The sequence below is a fragment of the Sitodiplosis mosellana genome, unplaced genomic scaffold (assembly GCF_009176505.1).
Source record: "Sitodiplosis mosellana isolate CC-2019 unplaced genomic scaffold, AAFC_SMos_1.0 Smas_scaffold_1, whole genome shotgun sequence".
Lineage (NCBI taxonomy): Eukaryota > Metazoa > Arthropoda > Insecta > Diptera > Cecidomyiidae > Sitodiplosis > Sitodiplosis mosellana.
In genome coordinates this window covers 575,951-598,594 of record NW_022595244.1, presented here as the reverse complement: position 1 = coordinate 598,594, position 22,644 = coordinate 575,951, and the positions used below count along the sequence as shown (strand labels likewise).

The 22,644-nt window shown below is 36.9% G+C and overlaps 1 protein-coding gene across 1 annotated transcript in view; it reads left to right on the top strand.

The window, feature by feature from the left end:
• Positions 1 to 4,277: 4,277 nt before the first annotated feature.
• Positions 4,278 to 22,644, top strand: part of LOC129579081 (innexin shaking-B) — a 132,144-nt gene continuing 113,777 nt past the window's right edge. The window contains exons 1-2 of the mRNA XM_055470879.1: positions 4,278 to 4,415; positions 8,321 to 11,655. The gene's annotated coding sequence lies outside the window, so the exon portion shown is untranslated. The remainder of the gene's footprint in view (positions 4,416 to 8,320; positions 11,656 to 22,644) is intronic.

The following is a 22,644-nucleotide window of genomic DNA, read 5'->3' as shown; positions in this document are numbered from 1 at the left end:
ATTTTGAATGCTAAATTCCAAGTAACATTCCATTTTTTCTTCTGAGTGCATCCATCAAATGGGTTCGTTGAACCGAATATCTTTTCATTGATTCGATCATTTACGAACCGAAATATCGACAATATCGATAAAGTTCGACCAATCAAAATGCACGAAATGTGAGAAAGTTCAACATTTTTAGCCCCGATAAGGAACGAAAATTAAATGCGAACAAATGATTCGAAACTTTGCAGTCACATTCGAATTCACATAACGCACCACAGCATGGAATTGGAATAGTTGCTACTATGGCATCATCGAAATAGGGGATAAAAACTATATAAAGGAAAGATTGAATTTCAAAGAGGAAAATATCAGAAAAAAAACATTGATCGCATTTATTTGTACAACGAATGAAATGCACACAAAACAATGGCATCAAGAGAGACGAGTCGAAAGAATTAAAAACTTTTCCTGATGAAATGAAAACAAAATCGACGGAAAAAACTGAGAGCGAAAAAAAACAACCATTCCGAAGAGGAACAAGAGGTCCAACAACAACAATCACATCAAACACATCAACATCAACTCAAACAAAAGAAACTATTACAATGCGAATACCATTTTTTGTCTTCTCTCTCCTTCTCCATCACTCTGGCTTTTGCCCATTGATGTTCCCGTGTATTGCTCTCTCTCGCCTCGGCATTTCGCACCGTGCATGGAACACATATCCGAATTTCGATGCCGTAGATTTGGTTAGAATTCGCGTTTGTGAATCACAAGCAATCGAAAAAGGAAAACATAACAAAAATCGCTTTTGTTAAGTTTTCCGTCAATCAATTTGATTCGGGCTTTGAATTTCGGCTTGTTGGCATTGTTTCTTGTTCGCCTGTCGGGCTTCTCAATACTATTGACGTATCATTATTCGATTCATCTAGATGTTGAGACTACAAGCGCTAAAGTATGCATAGAATGAGTAATAAGACGCGTGTAACTTTGTATTATGTTAAATTTTTGCGAATTTTTACGTAAAATCCCTTTGAGAATAAATCCCCATTCACTATTGGTTGAATCCGTTCTTTTTTTCTGTTGTTTTCCGGTTGCAATAGCAATATTCGCGATTTTCTCAACTTTATTCAATAGAGTAAGCTTTATTCATCTTTCTATTGCATTCGGCTTTTGTTGATATAATCTCTCTAGCTCTAGTTTTATTTTTCGGGTGATGCTCTCGCTTTTGATGTGATGATGCGATTAAATTTTTTGTTACTACACATCTTTGGATGGCGAATTATTTTAACGGGTTGCAGAAAAGTGCACTTCCGTTTGATTACACTTTTACAACTTGTTCGTATCATCATGCTGTAGACAGAAATTTGCATATTTTCCCCATGCAAAGTCGCTTTTACACATTTGCACTGCTTGTTGCCTTTTTGATATTGTAAATTTATCAATCAAGCGGTTTTAGATGGTCGTGCCGATGCATAATCAACTATCATCGACTGTTGTCGTTTCTGCACATGAAATGATGCGTAAACGATTGCAAGCACACAAAAGAGACACCATGGGTATGAGTCGAGTCAACAAACAACAACAGAAGACGAAAAAAACAATTGAATTTGTTTTTGTTTTTGTTCCTGTTTTACTTCGATCTCTCTATCGAGTGCTAGAGAAAGGTTTGTTTTCATTCGACACTTCAAATAAACGATTCAATTTATTCCGAAAAGTTTTCCGTATTTTCCTAGCAAGCAACACAAAGAGTGTGTGTGTTGCGTGTGCACATCGCTTTTTTTATGAATGAAATGAGGTTGCGTTTGGATCATACCGGAAAGAACAGAATACGCAACGAATGCACAAAATGTGCATGTTGGTGTAAGTATGTGTATGTGCGCATTTTTCCCTTTCTCTCTCTCGCTAGCGCCGCAAGCAAAAATTTTAATTGCATTTGTCAAATACTGTCATTATCAGTGTGATTTATCAGTTCCATCTTTTAGTTGTCGGGGAATGTATATCGCGTGCCTCGCATACATTTGCCACATACCCATATACCGACTGCAGATGCATTTGAATAAAGTTTAATTTCCATTTTTTTTCCGCCGCACCGGGCCGCTGTTGGCTGTTTGTTGTTGGCTGTAATGCAAATGCAATGAAGCAATTTGTATTATTACCTCGACATATCATTCGTACCTTGTTGAACAGGATTTGCGAAACAGATTTTGCTTTGCATTAAATTTAATGAAATGTTAACAAACTTGAGTCAATTGTTTGCAGGTCAATTAATTTAATTAGCTTCAGTGTATTGAATTTTCATTGAATGAACGGCAATGTCAGATGCAATGAGCTTTGAATCTCGATGGTATTCATCTGTCTCTATTTCGGCTCCATTCGGCATCCTTCTCTACGCCCATTGAGAAAGTTTTGATTGTTTTGCGAAATGTTATTGCAAACTTTGCATATTTTTCCATCCATAGCCGAAGCGTACGAGATGCGATTTACGAGATATATTGTTTTCCGCATTAATCCTGGTGAGTATTAAACCACATACTTATTTTTCAAAATGTTCGATGAATCCGCTTTCTGCGGTGTCGATGTAAGTTATCAGGGTTTGCAGGAGTGCTGTTTGCTGCTATGGATTGGCCGTGTTGGTATTTGTGTATTTCGTCATTTATGTTGTGATTTTGTGTGTTGTATCGCGCTATCACCTTCGTCATCGTCGTTTTGGGATCGTACGGAATGAGATGCATTTTTTGGACTGCAACAGCGACGAATCCAACACATCGACCAAGTCATGATGCAATCATACCAATACCATGGCACACATTTCATGCGGTAGATTCGTATACGAATAGGGAAAATTGGAATTACGCACACACATACAGTCGCGCGCATTCACCGAATGCACCGAACGAGCGCGACGGGATGGAGGAAATTCGTGAAATAGTCTGACGTCGTCATCGTTGCCTCCGATAAAATAGACGTAGTTACTATAAATAAACGCATCGATATTTATGCGGCAGCATTATAGTATAGTGAAGCAGCCAGCTTCCATACACACACATACAAACGCACGCACGAATACACTAGCACGAACAGGCAAAATGTGGGGAAATCCTCGAATGCACAAACCAGTTCGAATGAGATACGAGAGATTCACATGCACATTGCAGACAAATACACTTGGCCGACAGAAACATCTGTAGTGGGCACGAGAGCGCATTTCGGAAACACAATGGGAAAATATTTGCTGTGTATGTGCCGACTGGGGGCTTGTTAAACACCGAACAGTAAGCAGCAGCAGCAGCAGCAGCAACACTGATGTGTCTGTTAGCAGTGTACATAGAATATTTCGTTTTCGGAAAAACGGCATGAGCATATTAACCGACTACCAACCAACAAACAAATACACGGACGCATAACCGAAATGAACATGAATTGGAATGGCAACGGCAGCATTGGCAGCAATCGTATATGTGACAGTACGACTGACAATGCCTACAAATACAATGGCAACCAAAATCACGCTCAATCGCGTTACACTGTTCCATTCAGAAAAACCGTTATCCTCTCTCCCTCTCTCTCCGCTCGATCCGTAACGTTCGCTGTTCGGTTTGATTCATTTTGAGATCTTTGCTTTTCGCTGCTTTGTTCACTGTATTGTGACTTTCTCAATGTTCGTAGTATTTGCGTCGGCCGACGACTACGACTACACCGAGCCGAACTTATGAGTGAGTTGTTTTTTTCTTTGCTGTTATTTTTGTTGTCGTTTTTCCTTTTTCTTCAGTTCACATTTTTATTTTCCTCATTTCATTTTGGTTTTTCCTCAATTGCTTGGCCGCTGTTCGAGCAAAAATAAACGAATACGAATCAAATAAATAAATAGACGAAGACAACCACATGAAAATGAATTGAATTTTTCGGTTATAGAATCGCTCCTGCTACTTTGCCTTGTTATTGTTCTTTGATGCCGTTGAGCCCGTTGTTCTCACTCACTCGCTCATACTCGCTTCACTGTGTGTTTCTCGCTCTGTTGTTGCTGCTACTGCTACTGCTTTATTTTTCGCCTTTCTTCCTTTCTATCGTATTTCGTTCACATCGGCTTTACATTCCGCGTGGCGATAGTGTGTTCAGTTGATACAGGCGCGCATACACCATACACCGTTCGAAAGCAGGCAGCACACACATTTTTGAATAGCAGAAGCAGCGGCAGCGACGACGGCAGCAGCAGCACCGAAAACCGTGTGTGAGCCTCTAGCTCCAACTGTCCCTCACTCGTTCGTTCATTCTCGATCTGTTCGTATTGTGCGCGCTACACACAGTTCCATTCACTGCACTGTGTGAGGTTTGCTCCTAACTGAGAGAAAGAAAAGAAAAGTTGCTTTGCATGTTTTGGTCATCGACAGGCAGCAAACAGAAATTTTGAACATCGTGCCGTTATTTTGGTAAAATTACAAAAGAAAAACGAAAATATTCTCATTGTATTTTCGGTTGTTTGGAATTTTCAATTTGGTGTTTGTGATAATTTACATCCAACCGAGTGGAGAAATAATCACTCGAATACTCTTTAGTGGTTACAATAAATTTTTCCGTTTTTCTAATTCTTCTTTTGATTCCATTTCGTTGTTCTTGTTGAAATTCGCATTCGGTTCGCAAGTGTTAAAGTGTGAAAAATTGTGATTTGATCGTTGATTTCCATTCAAGTTCGATATCAAACAAAAATATTTAAATTGTATAAGTTTTAATAAACAAACCGTTTTTTTTTTTAAATTGAAGTGTCACCGCGACTGTAAATAACATTTAAAAAACATCAAACATAAAAATCCATAATTAGTTGGGACTTATATTGAAAAACACAAACAAACTCAGAAAAAAAAATTGTTGGTTGAGTTGAAAAACATTCGTCACACTTGAAAATATTTTCGTTGCTATTTTATGTTGCATCAATTGAACGCAGAGGAAAAAAATAATTCAACGTTTTTCCGTTTGTGCATAAAAAATGGAATTTAATGCGATTCCGTACTGGCTGCGTTCGCTTTTGTTAATTTATTATTAATTTCGTTTGGTAGAAGAAAATTTTATACCTCAACAGAGAGAGAAAAAAGCGCCTGAATGAATGAGAATGCCTTTTGAAAGGGGTCACGGTGAAACATACAAAAAAATGTCAATATTTTTTCAATGATTTCCTACATAATGTGAAATGAATATTTAGACTACAATAAATTCAATATTCATTCGCATTTTTATTTCATCCTCTCTTTCTGTTCCATTGATTGGAATTTCAATGGCAGAGGCCAAAACAATCGGTCGACAGATCATAAACTGCATTCGGAGCACACCTTGTACAAATTTTGCAATGGCAATTTTCTCTCGCTCGCACGCTCACGCTCTCGTTCTTTGTCTGAAACCAATTCAAATGAAAAGAATATTTTATTAAATTGTGATGGTAAAACAACATTAAATTGTTTAACGCTGTGTGAAATATAAGCCGATCATTTAATGGGCAGAGAAAAAAAATCATACATACAAACATTCTGAAAATAAATTGAATAAATGGTGGTCAACAGCTCGAATAATTCTAGATACACAGTGAAAATTTCATAGCATTTTTATCAGAGGTGCAAAAACATAACAAAAAGAGAGACAAAAATGTACACATCGAAAAAAGAGCACCCTTTCACAAGCTGATTACTGCTTCATTCACATTGTCTGCAGAGCAATATTTGATGGCGAACATATAACATAATCGAAATGTTGTAAGTTGAATGGTGTTGATTCATTGATGTATATTTTTCGCATTTTGCTGTGTTCGTGTCATGATGTTTGTGGGTTATTTTTGTTCATATGAATTTATGTGAGCTGTTTTTTTTTTGTTTTTCGTTTTTGATTGGATGCGAATTAATTTGGATTTCAACCTGTTAAATTGAATTGAATCCGATGGGACCGTACTAATTGTGCGTGTTTGCCATACACACAAACCAAATCCTTGCCACACATATGCAGAACAAACACGTATTTATAACTCGTTAGTGATGAAAATGTCTGGTATGAATGAAGTTCGATTGACTGCCTTTTTCAAATATAATGTTTTTCTCTCTCAATATTGGCCCCATTCGGAGACTCAAACGGATATAATCAAGGACTCTATAATTGAAACATACAATTGTAAATCCAATTGACATATGAATGATGTGTATTTATTGGATTTTTGCCTTTATGTTTACGTATGTAATTTTAATTTTTTTTCTCACATGCTTTAAAATTGCATTTGCAACGAGAGAAATAGTGAGAAAATGCCGATTGATTGTTTATTTTATTCGGCTGGATGAAATAATTGTATTCAATGCAAAAGTAAAATCAATTCTTTTTAATCTTTCATTGATGCGATTTATTTAATCCGATATCCTTTGAATTTGGTTGTTTTTATTGCAAAATTAAACAAAAGCCAATTTCATCAAACTCATAGCCTTTGCCATGCAATTTTGATTAAATAAATTGAATTTGTTCATTTCACATTGTGGAAAAAGAAATTCCGCTCGCATGGTCGAAAATCCGAAAATAAGTAGCCGAAACACAAAACAGATCTTATGTTTCAGTCAATATATTAAGTATATATATTCTTTTTGCTCACGTTTTTTTCCTCCCACTTTTTTTCCACACACACTCTCAATGGCTTAGCATTTTTAGTAGGTTACGTATAGTAAAATGTATCGAGTTCGAGTGTGTCGTTTGACTTGTTTCATATTTTTACTCGGTTGGCCGTCATTATCAGGTCGTTATGCTATGCTGTTTGATGTGAGAGGTGTGTAAGCGACCTGATAAATGACTCACATATGCACTTTGCCCAGTAAAGTAGCGATCCCTAGCCGTATCGGAACAACAACAACGGCAGCAAAAACAAAAACACCGAAAAGGAAATGAATATGAATAACAAAAATGATAGCAGGCAAACTATGTGCTTCCATTTTATGTGTAATATTCAAATTATGTGTCCAGGCGCCTATTCACAGGAGAGGGAAATGGTGCGCGCGAACTGGGAAATAATATAGTGCATATAGAAGCAGAGCGAGATAGAGAGAGAGAGCCTGTGCGTGTGAGTGAAAGAGAGAGAGAGAGAGAAATAGAGACTGTGTGTGAGCGTGAGTCGGGTGGAGTTGGACACAACTTTAGTTGGGCCGCGCGCAAAAAATTACTAATGTTTTTGTCATGAGTGGGTAAAAAGTATTGGCAAGAAAGATAAGGGCTGTAGAAATTTATCTACGAATAAAGCGACAGAGAATATATATGAAGGGAAAAAAAAGACGATATACACGATGGCAAAATCAATGGTAAAACATAATAGAAAAGCGCGTGCCAATTTCTCTCATATTCCCGAGCACCAAAAACCAGAAGCGAAGAAAAAAACACACAAACTATAAAATCACGATGGAGCAAACATTCAAGCGAAAACCATTAAGCGAATGACAGAAAAACCAAACTAAGTGCGAATCGTACAATTTTCGGGTGAAATTTCTGCATTAAATCACATTGAAAAAAGGAAAGAGAGTGAAAAAGAGTCACTACGCTAAATGCATACCGAATGCATTGGCCGAACAGGTTAAGAGAGTCACTTTTCACACAGAGCGGCAAAAATATAAACGCGGCAACAAAACACGAAAATATTCTTACAACCCTTGCTACAACAATCCGATAAAGTAAATTTAGAACACAACTGAATTGTGTGTGACTGTTGTACTTTCCGCTTGATTCAGACACACAAACAGACGGGAGAAAACGAAAAAAATGCAACTGCGATAAATTTATAAAAAATGAGCGAGCGAGATAGAGATAGAGCGAACGAGAGCAAGCTTGTGATAGAATGCAAGAGAGCGAATGCGCTTGGGTAAAAACGGGCGGCCCATTGGCGAAAAAAGACACAAATATAATTTTATTAATGTAAAAGTATTTTCCGTTGTGTCTGTTTTTTCCCATTCATCGTTGACTCGGCTTTTTTTTCGGCGGCCGTTTCTTTCTTTTTTTGGCGCATTATCACAAAACGTTGCAAACGAAAAATGAAGCACAAAAAGAATTTAAATAACGAACAAGAGAAATGTAGAGAGAGAGAGAGAAATAACACAGCGAACAAGATTCAGCCAAAAGCGAAAGGAATCCTTCACTTAGTTCTAGTATGCGACAAAGTAGATTTCGTTGTAGTGCAACAACCAAAATCCGCTTTAAATTGAAGCAGATAAAATAGCAATTTCTGTGTGACAACAAACTGTAAAAACGCTGAAAATAACAGAAATTTTGTTTTTTTCTCCATTCCCTTTCGTCATCCTCCCCATATCCTTCCCAAAACAAACACACATAGGAAAAAGCGCAACGAGCATCGAGAGATCTCAACTGGTTCTCTACTTGATTTTTCTGTACGTTTTTTTTTTAATTCGTTGAACAACGCGAGACAAGAGGAGAGAAAAACACACCAAACGTAGTTTTCGAACAAAAAAAGAAACGAAATGTTTCCACTTAACAGCGGCGGAAAAACTTCAAATTCAAACTTACTGACTTAAGCTCAAAAACTACCGCTTGGGACTTGTAAAATCGACGAAAACCTGGAACGAACGAACGAACGAAAAACCGAAAACGTAAACGATTACACTGCCGTAAATATTCGGCATCAAAGTTGGATAATAAATAACGACAACCAAAGCAGCAAATCCAATAAAAGAAGAATTTGCAAGCTGTAAATATGTCATATGCATCACTATAATCATATTAACGCAAATAAAGCGAAACACAGGCGAACATGACATATGAGATACAGGCGTAAAGTAGCAATTATGATATGCATCAATAAATGTATCCGTTCAAGTGGTCATGTTTACATTTTCCATGCGTATTATACGACCGATACCACTACTACTACTCAATAGCTCTAGTAACATAGTCAATTTTTCCTTAACGACAAACACACATTTGCTAATAGTTTTTTAACTAACTGTTAATAAAATCACGCGCACTGCCATTCATCGTCTGCCATTTGCCATATTGGCAGAGTGATAGAGCGAAAGACTAAAAAAAAGCGACTACTACAGGACGAAACAGTAAATAAATCAACGCAAACATTTGCTTATTAAATGCGCAAAGCAAATAGCTAATGACACAAAAAATACAACGCGGTGCGGCGACAGGTGAGCCAATCCAAATTGAGTGACAGACAATTGTGTGATAAACTAAATGATTGGATAATTTGCAAAAGTTTGTTAAACAGAAACGACAGTAAAAAAAGCAAAAGTAGAAAGAAGAAAAAAACAATAGTGATTAGCACACGACTGAACAAAACAGTGAATGTGTTTTCATTAAAATTGTGAGTGGGTGAAATTGCAGAGACATAAACGAAGCCAGCCACACTCAGCGTGTGAAAGAGTAACGAAGCGGAACGGATAGAGAGAATCAGACAGTAAGTGAATTGTGTCTAAGCAAATTGAGTGTGTTGGACGGTTTCATAGACGACGAGCTACCGCAAAGCAAATACTAGTCATATCCCAAGAGAACACAGAACTGAGTGTGCATTGAGTGTATTGAACGAACAAGAGATAGAAAAAAAAGCATGACAAAAGTAACACAAATTCGAGATTTCAATGAAATGAAGCAGAAAAAATGATAAACAAACATGCGAAATTGAACAAAGCAATTAAAATGACGATCAGATTCACATAATGAAAAGTAACAACAAATCGAATTAAAGAGCAGTCATTCGAGTGTTAGATAGATATAGAAACGAGCAAAAAGTTAAGTCGAGTAAAGAGTGTAAGTTTGTCATCATGCATTGCGGTTAAGCATCGATTGATATGTGGTTCACGAAATAACAATGTTACACTCGATCATAAAATAAATTCAATGGAGCAATGTCATGCCAGAAATGAACGCAGCGGTTGTTGTCGGAGTGAGCACACACACAAATCAGCGACGAGATTTATGAAAATTAAAATAAATCAGTACAATTAAATTGAAGCACAAAAAGGATTCCATCTTTTTTGTTGCTTTTGTTTTGTTCATTAATTTTAATCCCTGTTCTTGAACCGTGTTCGCCTTCTTTATTTCGCGCAAAAGTAGCAACTTCAACAGCAATAGCGAGCAAACCTTCGGTTAATACACTTTGCCCTCTCCTCCCTGCGCATTAAAGTAAAACCGCAAGGTTTCATTGTCGTTTAAATTCATTTGAATGCGTACGCTTCATTCAGCAAGATTTTCGTTGTGAACCATCGAAGAGGACCATTGAATGACGACACCGCCAACTGAAAGAGAGCAAAAGAGACCAGATGAACGACAAGTAGAGCGAACGAAAAAAAAGAGAAACTTTTACAAGCTTAAAGTGATATTGGTGTGCGAGTGTTTAAATTCTCACATTATTCCGAATAAATGACTTGAACATTGGCTAAGAAACTTGAACTCTCCTTTTTTTAGATTACAAAGGCTATTACGAATGATAATAACAAAGTGTCGACGTGATTTGACTTTTTTCTTTTACTTCTTCTAATCCAAATGGTACGAGGGACGCGTGTTCGTCACAATTTATAAACTTGGTGTATTGTTGTCATTACACTGATGCTACATTTATTATTGTACGGCAACAACAGCAGCAGCAGCAGCACGATCAGAATGGTTGGAATGGTGTAAATCTTTGCACCCCAGCGCACAACCCTCAAAAAGGAAAAGAGAAAGAACAAAAAATATTGTACCATATAAATTTGTTGCGGCACGTCGACTGAAAATTTCTGCTCGGTTTCGTTTTCCAAGCGTGGTTGACAAAGACGACGACGACAACGACGATACAGCGACCGAGCAAATTGAATTCGAACGATTGAATGAAAGGCAACAGTAAACCACTTGCCACACGCATAAATAAAGTACGAACTAAAAAAGGACATACGACAAAAAAAGACAACAAAAGCGAGGGAGTGTGAAAGAGACAGAGAAAGAGAACACGAAAGTGACGAACAAAGCACAACGCAAAAAACGTTATAATAAAATATTTACAGTCAACAAAGGAAATTTGCATACGCATTATTACACCATCGAAACATCAAAAATTAGGTCGGTTTTTCTCTGTGCTTTTACCTACATAACATTATTATTCGAAGCACCCCGATTGCGATATTTCCGAAACATTTTACAATATATATAATATGAACAAGTGACTCATGTTGGCTTGACTATGACGATGATGATTGAATATCGGTGGCTTTTCCCCACTTTTCTATTTACGAACATTGTTGTGCCAGTCGAACGATTACTTTAAACGATTTCGGTTAAAACAAATTTAAACAAACATAGGACAATCGTGCTTTATCGTCGAAAAACGGTTTGTCGAAGGCGAACGCATTTTTCGTGTGCCGATATTGTGAATATCTTATATTGAATGGTATCATTTCAAGTGTGTTTTTTTATTGTTGTTGTTGCTGTTCAAGTCATAAACGAAAAAGAAGAAGTAAAAGACAGAATACAGTGAATGAATACGATTGGAACTGTGAGTGTGAGACAAGCGCACCGTTAAATAAAGTGTAAAAGGCAACGAAGAAGAAGAAGAAGAAGAAGAAGCGATGGGTACGAGGGTCGGTGTATCACCAACGATTAAGTAGCTGTCAACAGTAGCATCGCACGCCAGTGGCTGCTTCCTTCCGGCAATTAAAATTTTATCAAAAAGTAAGTTTTTTTGCACATTGTTATCCTCTCTTACTCCCCTTGGTTCTACCGAAAAATATGCTATTTAACAGTTTAATGTTTCTTAGAGAATGAATGTGTTTTTGTGACAGTGAGTACATGAATGAATGAATGGAAATTGAGCACGATTGTGAGACGAGTTCCTTTTTTGCAAAAATGTGCTTAATTGTGTTTGCCTATTTGCGTGTGTGTCAGTGTACCAACAACAAAAAATACGATGTCGAAGAGCTTTTTGGAGTCAACGTGTAGCTCGCACTTGGATTTCACTTCTCTGTCTCACGCGGGGCGTGGAAACGAAACTTCAAACGTATACTACGCGCCCAACGTAGTGAACGCAAGTATACTTTGACAGCGGATCTAGTACTACAAATTCTACCTTGGAAATTCTACTTTGCAAAGTACAGCACTTTTTTAGCATTTGTGCTACATAGTGAAATTCAGTTCTATACACGGAACACGACAACACAACAATTTTCAAGTTCAAATTTCAATTACACATTATTCATTGAAAGTTTGATTCGATAGCGTATAATTCAAATTTGATTTTAAAAATATTATGTCGTCATGTACCGTGTATATATTTGATTTTAGTAGCACATATTCTACACATGTAAACTATACTTTACAAAGTGGAATTTGAGGGAAAATAATTATGGAAAATGGCAAATTCTTGTTTTTAATATATAAAATATATGCGTAACAAGTGCAATGCCTTGTTACATACGCTATGCATCTGAAGTTCACTATGTAGTACACATTCTGCACATGTAAACTATACTTTACAAGGTAGAATTTCTGATTTTTCAATGGACAGTTTCCTCAATTTTTCTCTTATACTGGACTTGAATAGCTTATCCGATTGTGTTGGAATTGCTCTTGGCTACTGCCATGAGCAAAGAAATGAAGATCTGAGAGTTTGGTAGCAATCTCCAAATGTCTTCTATTATTTTTGAGCTCGTTTCGATTCATTGATTCCTGGATTTTTCGTTCACTCATTTCACTTCAAATTCAGTTGATTTTCCTTCTTTGTAGAGATGATAACAATCATTTTACAAAGAACTACAAGGAAAATCAAGTGCCAATATATATTGGTTTTGATGGCCTTGTTTGGATAGAGTCGAGATTGAAGTGAAATGAATAAATGAAAAATCCAGGAATCAATGAATAGAAATGGGCTCAAAAAAGACAGAACTTCTTCGAAAACCGCTACCAAATGCGGAACTTTTCTTTACTCACGACAGTTGCCAGATACAATTCCAATACAATCGGACAATCTATTTGAGTACTTCCCAAACAAATTTTTTGGTCCACCTTAAAAATCAGTGAAAAATTGAAGATTTCATTCTGCAACTATGCCTTTCTCCCGATATAACTGCTATTTGGATATTGGAATTTTATTTTTGTATCACAAAAGTTATCTATGCCAAATTCCAAGTAAATTGGATGAAAATTGATCATTTTTACTTGTAAAGTATAGTTTACAATACAATGCATCGAGCGTCATGGTATACTTAATCAGTTTATTTATATTTCCGTACAGACTTTGAAGCATGTAATAAAACTTCTATTTCAGTAAACAGTAGAATGTATTCAGATTGGGATTTGTTCGACAAAGTTTAATTTGTAATTTTTACGGCACATATGTTTATGGAAAACAACTCGTGACAAAATAAACCTCACTTCAATTTTATTTTGATTGTTCAAAATGTCAAAAATATGAAAAATAATTGAATAAAAATGGTGGCAAATGCTAATTGTACTAGTTTCAGTCAGTTTATTCTAGTACGTTATATACTGGGAGATCAACAAAACATGCTGTGTAGCAATGCTAAACGTAAAATCACGTAAAATTGAACATTCATTTAACATTTCATTCAATTTATTTGGATAATTTTTATATAGAAAATGAAGTTTCTAGACATGGGTTTTAATGGCCTAGTTTGAGTAGAATTTACAATGGCGTGAGAAAACAAATTGAAAAATCCAGGAATCATTGAACGGAAAAGTGGTAAAAAGTCATAGAACTTATCTTAACGAGTTTTAGATTCAAATAATGTTCATTGAAAAAGGAATTTGAAAAAAAAAACATTTGAAAAAAATGCGAAATTATTATTAAAAAACATTTACAGGAAATCATAAAACAACTGAAGATATTTTTCATTTTTGTTGGGAAACGTAATAGATCGTAAAAGATACTACGTGGGGCGCGTAGTTACTTGTGGCAGCACACAAAACATAACTACGCGTTTCTGGGCCCCGGTCTCACGCGAAACGTTTCGAATTAATTTCATTGTCATTATATTCAACGGGAAAATACTTGATTCTTTTTTTTCGTTGCTGTTGCTTGATCTATTATGATTGTTGACCGTCTCCAAAAAGCTCTGCTTTCGTCACGTTTTTCTTTCTTGTATTCCAAATTGTTATCGTTGTTGTGACATTTTTACCGTAGTCATTTGCGTTGAACTGGAAAGTTCGTTCACAGAAAGTTCAGCAATTCAAATTTTAAACAATTTTTTTAACACACTCACAGAAGAAAAAAAACAATAACAATAACCTAATTATTATAAAAAAAAATCGTGCTAAGTGTCAAATGTCTATTGTCTTTGTTGCTCTTGTTGTTGTTCAATTGTGGAATGGTGCACACTGGATTGCTCTGTATATCGTTTAGCGTATTACTATACTATTATTAGTATTGTAAATTTTAATGTATTAGAGCAAATATGTTGTTTCATTCTTGTGTGATTATTATAATATTCATTTCATCTTAATAGCCAAAGATATTTTCATTTACACTAGATAAATGCGCTCTGTTGGTGTTATATCGTTGTTATCGTTGTTGCTGTTTTTCTCTTGTTGTTTTGTGTCGATGTCGTTGTTCTTATTGTTGTTGTTTAAACGAATTACATTCATTCGTCTATGAAAAACCATTATATAATCATATCACTTAACTACTCGGATAAAAAGTTTTTTGGGGGAGAATTCAAGCTCAAGTATTTTTGGTGTTCGGGGTGTTTCTTGAATTAAATCGTCTAGTGTTTCATATCGGCGTTAGTTAAATCGGCATCGTTTAAAGGACCTGGGCGCAAGGAATTGGAGGACCAAGCTAAAAAGGAATACAGTGCTTATGCTAGCCGCTCTCTAGCACTCTTATTGTTGCCTACGAAATGTGAGTTGGCTTCATTGTCTCCGCATACGGAGCTATATAGCTCTATGACTATGTGGTTTTTGCTTCTCTACACTCACTGTTACACCATCGTGTTGTTTTTCATCGCGAAGCGTTTTATATTCTTTAACAAGTTTCCAGCGATTATACTAACGATAAATATGGTGGTGTGGTGCAATTTTTGGTTTCTCATGTCAACGGATGATGGCCGCAAATATTTTTTATGTGTATAAATATATTTATGTTCATTCATTTCGTCCTGCATCCGTGTTTCTGACGGTTTACGCTCACAAAACTTAGGAAAATTAATGTGACTGAGCAAAAGTAAATCACGTTCACAAAGGCGCTAAATACAAAAAGTTGGCGGACACGAAGCGTGCGCGCGAGCAAGTGATACTACATTTTGAAAATTGAAAGTTGTGATGGTGGTGATGGAATGCGCCCATGGGGAGAGACACCATTAGCTATTTTTTTGAAGTTCATATAAATACTAGAGGAAAATAGCAAAAAATAACAATATTATTGAAGAAATAGCGATTTCTTATTTACTGTTTTTAACCGTTTAAAACAAAGTTTTCGAGTTATTTTATGAAATTAATTGGAACAATTTGTTCTTTTCTATGAAATAACATTAGAAAAATTGCCAAAATATAATTTTTTTGCTTTCTTTCCAAACATACAACAATAACTTGATGAGTATTACTTGTACGTGAACTGTCAAACTGTCACGTTGCACATAGGAAATATTAGCAAAAAATAGCACTTTTATTGAGAGAAACTAGCAAAAATAGCATATATTAGGAAACAATAGAATAAATTAGTGAAACTAGCGTTGGTGTCCTTCCCCTTGAATGCGCCCGAAATTTTTATGCTTAATCGTAATTTTGTACGCGCTTCCCGACATCCACATGAAACACATCACCATTTTTGGCAAACGGCATTAAGGCAAAACGACGATTTTTGGCCACTCTGTCTCTCTCTCTTTCTCACTCTTCGCTCTCCCTTCGCTCACTCATTACAAAGCGTTCGTTACTCAAAGTTAAAAGACTCCACAAGCCTTGTACGATGCTGGTATGAGTGCGACTGAACATTTAAGCTGTTTCATTCCAACGTGCTTTTAAATGGCTTGCATAGGCGGAATAATTTTTCGCGAATGCTTTGGCGTAGCAAGTGCGAGCGAACGCCAAACGAAATCCCAACATCGTCGATGATGGCGACAACAACAGCGACAGCGACGACGACGACGACTTGCAAGTGTTGGAGTTATCATTTCTGGCAACTTTATTGGTAAATTAATATTTAACAACAGTTGTGAAGGCATTTTATCATTTAGCACGCATAAAATAAATGCTTGTGTTCGTTTCGGTCTTATTTCAACGCACACTCTCGGCCAAAAAAGAACAAACGACTAAGAAGCGCACACACTTTAATTGAATGAAATTTCAGATTTATGATTTATTTTTGCGGGCTAAGCCAGTGCTTTTTGAATGTTCCGTTGTTGATCATCGGGTTCCATCTTTTCCACCACATGGAAGACAATAGGAAAACCAACTTTTGAACATGATTTGCATTTTTTTCCCTATGCGTGCAACCCTCCGTTTGCTGCTCGAACATCGTTTTGTATATCGATATCAAGTGTCCGAAAATGGGAAAGAAAACAATTTAATATTTAATTTTGCACGCTGATGATCCACTTTTGCAACGTGTGTGGATTTTAAATTTTTTTTTTCTCGGCTGGCAACCAATAAAAACGATCAAAATCGAATAGAATTGATGGATTAAGGTGAAAATTCTGGCACAAACAATCGATGGCACCTTGTTATATATACATTTGCAATTCAACATCGTCATGAATAGAAATCGAGACCAAATTTATTCGATCCGGAAGTAAAATGAGCACGACTGCATATTTGCGTACGTGCTCCATCTTGAGTGCATTGCACAACTTGAAGACGTAAACTCGTCGGAAAAGTATTGCAAAATTTCCTCAACCCACACACACTCACATACACACACCGTTCTTCAGATGCTTATGCAATTCATCACGTGTCCATCGGTCGACTTCGTACACTTGATCCACTCAATGCATTTGTAGACATTCAAATGATGCTTAATTAATTGGTTTATCATAAATTTTATTGTTTTAAATTGCAATTGGAGGAAAATATCATCATCGAAGCAGAATTCGTTACGGTTGCAAAATTCACAGCATGTGTTTTCAATTGCATATATATGCTGTGAATTATTATGAACCTTTCTGTGTGAATTACATTCATACCTAACGAATATACCGAATCCAAAATTATGAGCGCATATTTGAGTGTGGTGCTCAAATTCACTTGTTCTGCCTTGCTCCCACTTGTTCTAAATACGATTTTGCAAAATATACATCAAAATGGAGTACATTGCGGTGGCAATAACTTTAACATTGAAACAATAATGAATTGCATGGTCATGGCTCATGGCTCATGAATCGTGCGCTCGATATGTTCGCCACTCTCTTTCTCTCTTTCTCTCTCTTTCAATTGCCTTACATAACTGGCAAAAACGAAACCGAAACACAAACAAGTTTCCGTGTCGAGAGCACACTGAATTCATTTCACATTTCGCCAAGTGACGACGACGACGACGAAGTAGCATAATTTTTGGGCACCGACCAAAATGTAAAATTTTAATGTCATTATCATTAAAAGCATTCGTTTCAATGTGTATTACGATTGTTATTATTATTTTTTGGTCACATAACAAAATCTATCCTGAAAGTATCTAGTATTGTTATTATTGCAACATTTTCTATAGTAGCAAAGTGTATATTGTGTTGATCATTTGATTCCACTGTCATTTGCATGAATCGAAAATTGGCAGTCAGTTGTGTTGTAGACAAAAACATACTCGCACCCAAGCACTTCTGCACAGAACAAATGGCAGCTGTATTCGGTGCACCCTTCCTTCAAAAATAGACAAGCCAAAGCCGAGCGAACCACAGAACAGTTCAATCTTAATTATTCATACTTTCACATGCACACAAAACCGTAGCGCAACCAGTAAAAAAGAAACGAGTACATAAGAAAAGTATACAATTTCTTCGTCAAACTTATTTTTCATCAATTCAACAGCTCTTTCTTTCTCTCTTAGCAGACATCCAGTTTGGTGGTATCGTATTTCTAGTACTTTTGCTGAAAAGTGTTCCACTCAAATCAGCGAGCGCGATTTGCTCCCAACGAATTAACGAATCTCGAATTTAGTAAAATCAAGTCGTCTGTCATTGAATTCCATTGGTGTGCGGGCTAGAATTATATTTGCCACACTAGACTCGAGTGAAAAATGGAGGGATAAAGTCAATGTTTGTTGATATGATGGAGAAGTTCATGCACACGTACCATTTTACAATTTTGCCAAGTGCACAGAAGTTACAGTCAATCGGAGACAGAACATAAGTACAGACCATGTATTGGCTACGGTGTGGCTGTTTTGTTTGCAATTTTCGGTATGCGCCCGTTTACTTTTCCATTCAATTTTCGGTCGTGCACCGTAGCAGCAAGAATACGACTGCTGCTGGTGGTGCTTTCTTCTCCCTCGCCGAGAAAGATACACAGAGAATTACGTTAAGTCGTGCAATGGGACATACACATTGAATTGTATTGTGGCTGCGCTGAATATTCAACAAACCGACGCCACTGAAGCAAACACAATCACAAAACATTTGATTCTATTTTATTTTGCTTGGCGAAGAGCAAGGCAACAGCAGCAATTTTGGTGTTTTCTGTTTCCATTTAAATAGGTTTTGGCTGGCGTTGTTGCTGCTGCTGCTGCTTTTCAAATATGTCCCACATTCGATGCTACGAATTAAATGAATTTAAAGTTGTTCACTAATTTGAATATTCAATCGATACTCTTGGCATATGCACATAGACCATGTACCTTGCATACAAACACACACACATACATACCCAACAGCACAAAGCCACACATACACCCATGCGATGTGCGTTCTCACAGAACTAATGGGCCCGAGGTGAAAGCCGCAAACAACACGTACAATCGCATGCTCACACTCGAATGACAAACACTCTATTCTCTCGCCCATTTTTTTTGGATTCATATGGATTGCACAAACTAAATCCGAAACTCCCGTATCGAATCTATTTGACGCTCATTTCGTCTGTTGGACGCTTCATCGTCACAAAGACAAAACGAAGGTGAAAATCGCATTTAATCTGGAAAAAATTCGTGTGGTATAATATGTGATTCGAACAAGTCATTGTTATAGAGATGTGTTTGCTTTTGTCGAAAAAATGCGGTTTTTATCTCCATTTTTTCGTTTGGTCGAGGTGCATGGTATGGTATGGTGCATGAAAATAGTACGGGAAATGAAGAGTGTCACATTCGAAATTTGAACCACATCAACTCGTCACAGTTTTTTCAAATTTCTCTAAATGCATGCAATGATGGCTATGAGGCAGCAGAAAAGGATTTTTTACTATTCGGAAATTAATACGAAAATATTTTTAGATTTCGGTATTTTTTTGATCTGCTCTTAAATATCGGGAATAAGCGTGCAACCGACAAAACTTTTTGATTTCATTAAGGATTTGCATACTCAATAGCACTTATTTAAAGTCGACAGTCCCTGCGGAAATGCATGAAAAAAACTATTACAAACTTTTTTTCCACGCTCCAATGAAGTCGTCTTCGACTGTATTCGACTTTTCGAGGTGTAATTGGCGTGGTGAATAGTGCCAATATCAATTATTCACAGCGCATTTTTTTTGCTCCATTCGCAAACATTTCAATAATACAGTCAATTTCAGTTCATTGACAAAAAAACCACCCCAAAAAAAAAGCGACGCAGAGTTCAATTATATCAGAAAGTCAGCGTACAACTGGTAAACGCAAAAGCTAATTTACATTTTTGCACTCAATTCCAAACTACAAATTAAAAGTAGCTGTGTATGCAGCACACAAAAGTGATTACGATGGATCAGATGGGAAATTTTTGGCGAATATTTATTCGATGAATTTGACCATAATCACATTTAATTTGTTGCAACTGTGTGTGTGCGTATGTTGCCCACAAAATATATCGCGTGAGCGTTTTGGGTGTGCGTGCAATCGCATAACCAAATGTGAAGAGCCACTGATAAAATGTGTGCGTATCTATATATGTTTATGGCAAATGGGATTTCAAAATGACATTTTTCGATGCAATATGTCGCCGATCACACGAAAATAAATCACACACACACACACACACACACATATTTCGATTTGGCTTTTCGATGGGAATTTTGTAAGAATGTAGGTCAGCTTTGCGGTTCTCAGTCATAATTTTCAGCGGTATATTCAGCCTGAACAAATAGTCAAAATCAATATTTGCCATATTAATATTAATAGTGCATTTGCTTTTATGTGCATGTGTATGTGTGTGTACGATGTACAATTTAAGTTTTTTGTCCCGGTTTATTTGTCGCTGCATTTCTCTCTCATTCAGACTAGCGATGTAAACATTTGTTCGAATTCTACTTAGAACAGCGACGGCAATCAATAAAATGGAATATTCAACCGATAGTGGGTCGATAAAACAATTGTCCATTTTTGAAAAATTGAAGGATAAAACGGTTTACTCTCTTCGTTAACCACCCACCCGCTCGCTTCACTTCGCCCTATTCGAAAAATGTATGCGGTGCTTTTGTCGGTCGCAGCTTTTCTTTGTGGCATGGATACACATAAATTTCGCGGTAGCTGCACACGCACAATCGAATCGCACTATCACAAATGGGAATGGACGGGCGAGCGCACGCGACACTGAATATGTGTGCTTGTGCCTGTTCCTGTGCCCGTGCATGTGCCCACATTAAAAACGAGAGTTCGTTCGATACACTCGAGAAACAATACATTTATTACGTTTTATGAATGTCTGCCTTGGGTCCGCTATACATTATACACAAAGAGAGAGTGGAAGAACCATAGCGATATTTAACGGATGATAGTTTTGCTAGCAAAAGCGATTTGCGATTCGACATTGTGCACAAATCGCTTTGCCTCGTCTTCTAGTTGATTCTCCGTTTTTTTTCTCGTTAGTTTTTCGTCGGCGAACTGTGTGTTATCGCAACAGCGCGCAAAAGTAAATCATAAACCGAATTTTGGCAATATTTTGCTGTTATTTCCATTATTTTTAGACTCCCTTTGCCGTTGTCTCTATCTTTTAGTTCAGCCGAAATGATTGTGTACGTTTGTGGTTGTGTGACGATATCCGTGTAAGCTATTACTTTGTTTACTAGGGCATAAAATATGTTGTCTGTTTGCCGATTTACACAATAAGGTAATAAACTCATCGCTCATATCCTTTTCGTATGCGGTTCAATGTAAATATTACGATTTTGGCTTAGCGCAATTCACCAGTTTTCGATCCACCAAACGATATGACAACTAAATCTTGTACACAACCAAAAGCACTTCGATTCTGAACCACGACGAAGACGAGGACGAAGACAAAAAAAGCCCAACTATTCGGAATGTACTGACTTTCTAAGTGTATTGAATTTCGAGGGATTGAGAGTACGAACGAACGAGAAAAAAAAACACATCGCGAAGTGATATGTGTTCAAGTTTCCCTCGTGCAAAGCCTGGGCAGACATTATTTACTTGGAATATGTTATTGTTGTTATGTAATCGCTTCATGTTTTCTTTTATTTATTCACTCCGGTTTTCACTTGATTTTTATTTATTTATATGTGTTTTGTACGAATGTGTACATAATAAATGTTATTTATTTTTGCTCACTCGTTGCCATTGCCGAGATACTTTATTCATTCGGAAAGTGCGCGCATTCGCCGGGCGATACGCACAAGTTGCGCGCCAACAGCATCGACTTCACTCAACTCCCATAAATTTTTTCTCCCCGTAGTTTTTCCGTTCTGACTGTATGTTTTTTTTCACTCTTCCTTTTGCTCGCTCTTCTCTCGCTTCATTCGCGTTCATTTGTACTAAACGAAGCATTTCTATGATATTTTAAATCACACATATATATATATATATATATATGTACAAACACACACTGCACGCAGCGCTCAAAATTAGGCGCGCATACAAGAGGGAACACAGACGAAGACAGCGACGGCGGCAGTGTAGAACGCGATATAGTGTGTGAGAGCAAATCAGAGTTGGCGCATGTTAAGCATATATTTTCATTATAAAGAGCGCGATATAGCAGCAAATGAACGCACATAAAACTATAGCAATAACAATGACGACAACTTACTCTATATTACATATTTTATTTTTGGGCATTTCGCTTTTCAAAAAGTTTTATTTCATTTTATTTCCTCTTGTTGGGTCGGTCGGTCGGTGTGTGTGTGCGTGCATATTTGTGTGAGAGAGCCAAGCAGTGCGCCGCTCGTTTATTATAAATGTGTATTGTGTGTATCGTCATCGTCGCCGTCCTCGACGTCGTTTTTGTTGCTGTTTCTTGCTTTTGTTGTCGCTGTTGAAGTTATGCAGCAGTTTCGTTGGATAGTTTTTTTTGTTGTTTTTATTGTTTTTTTCATCTTGTCCTTACCTCTTGCCGATTTTATGAGCGAACACCGAAACATCGACTAAAGCACAAATAGACGGAAATTGGTTCATTTTCCGGGTTACGCGACAAATGCTACGAAAGGTATTGAAATCTTTTATTCGGCGCACGAAGTTCGCACGCGTGATTTATTGCACTCAATAACTTTTCGACGATTTTAAATTCTTTTGCTATTGTTATTTATTCACAACACATTGAGTCGCTCTCTTTTACCGAAACACACGGTCGAGCCAGC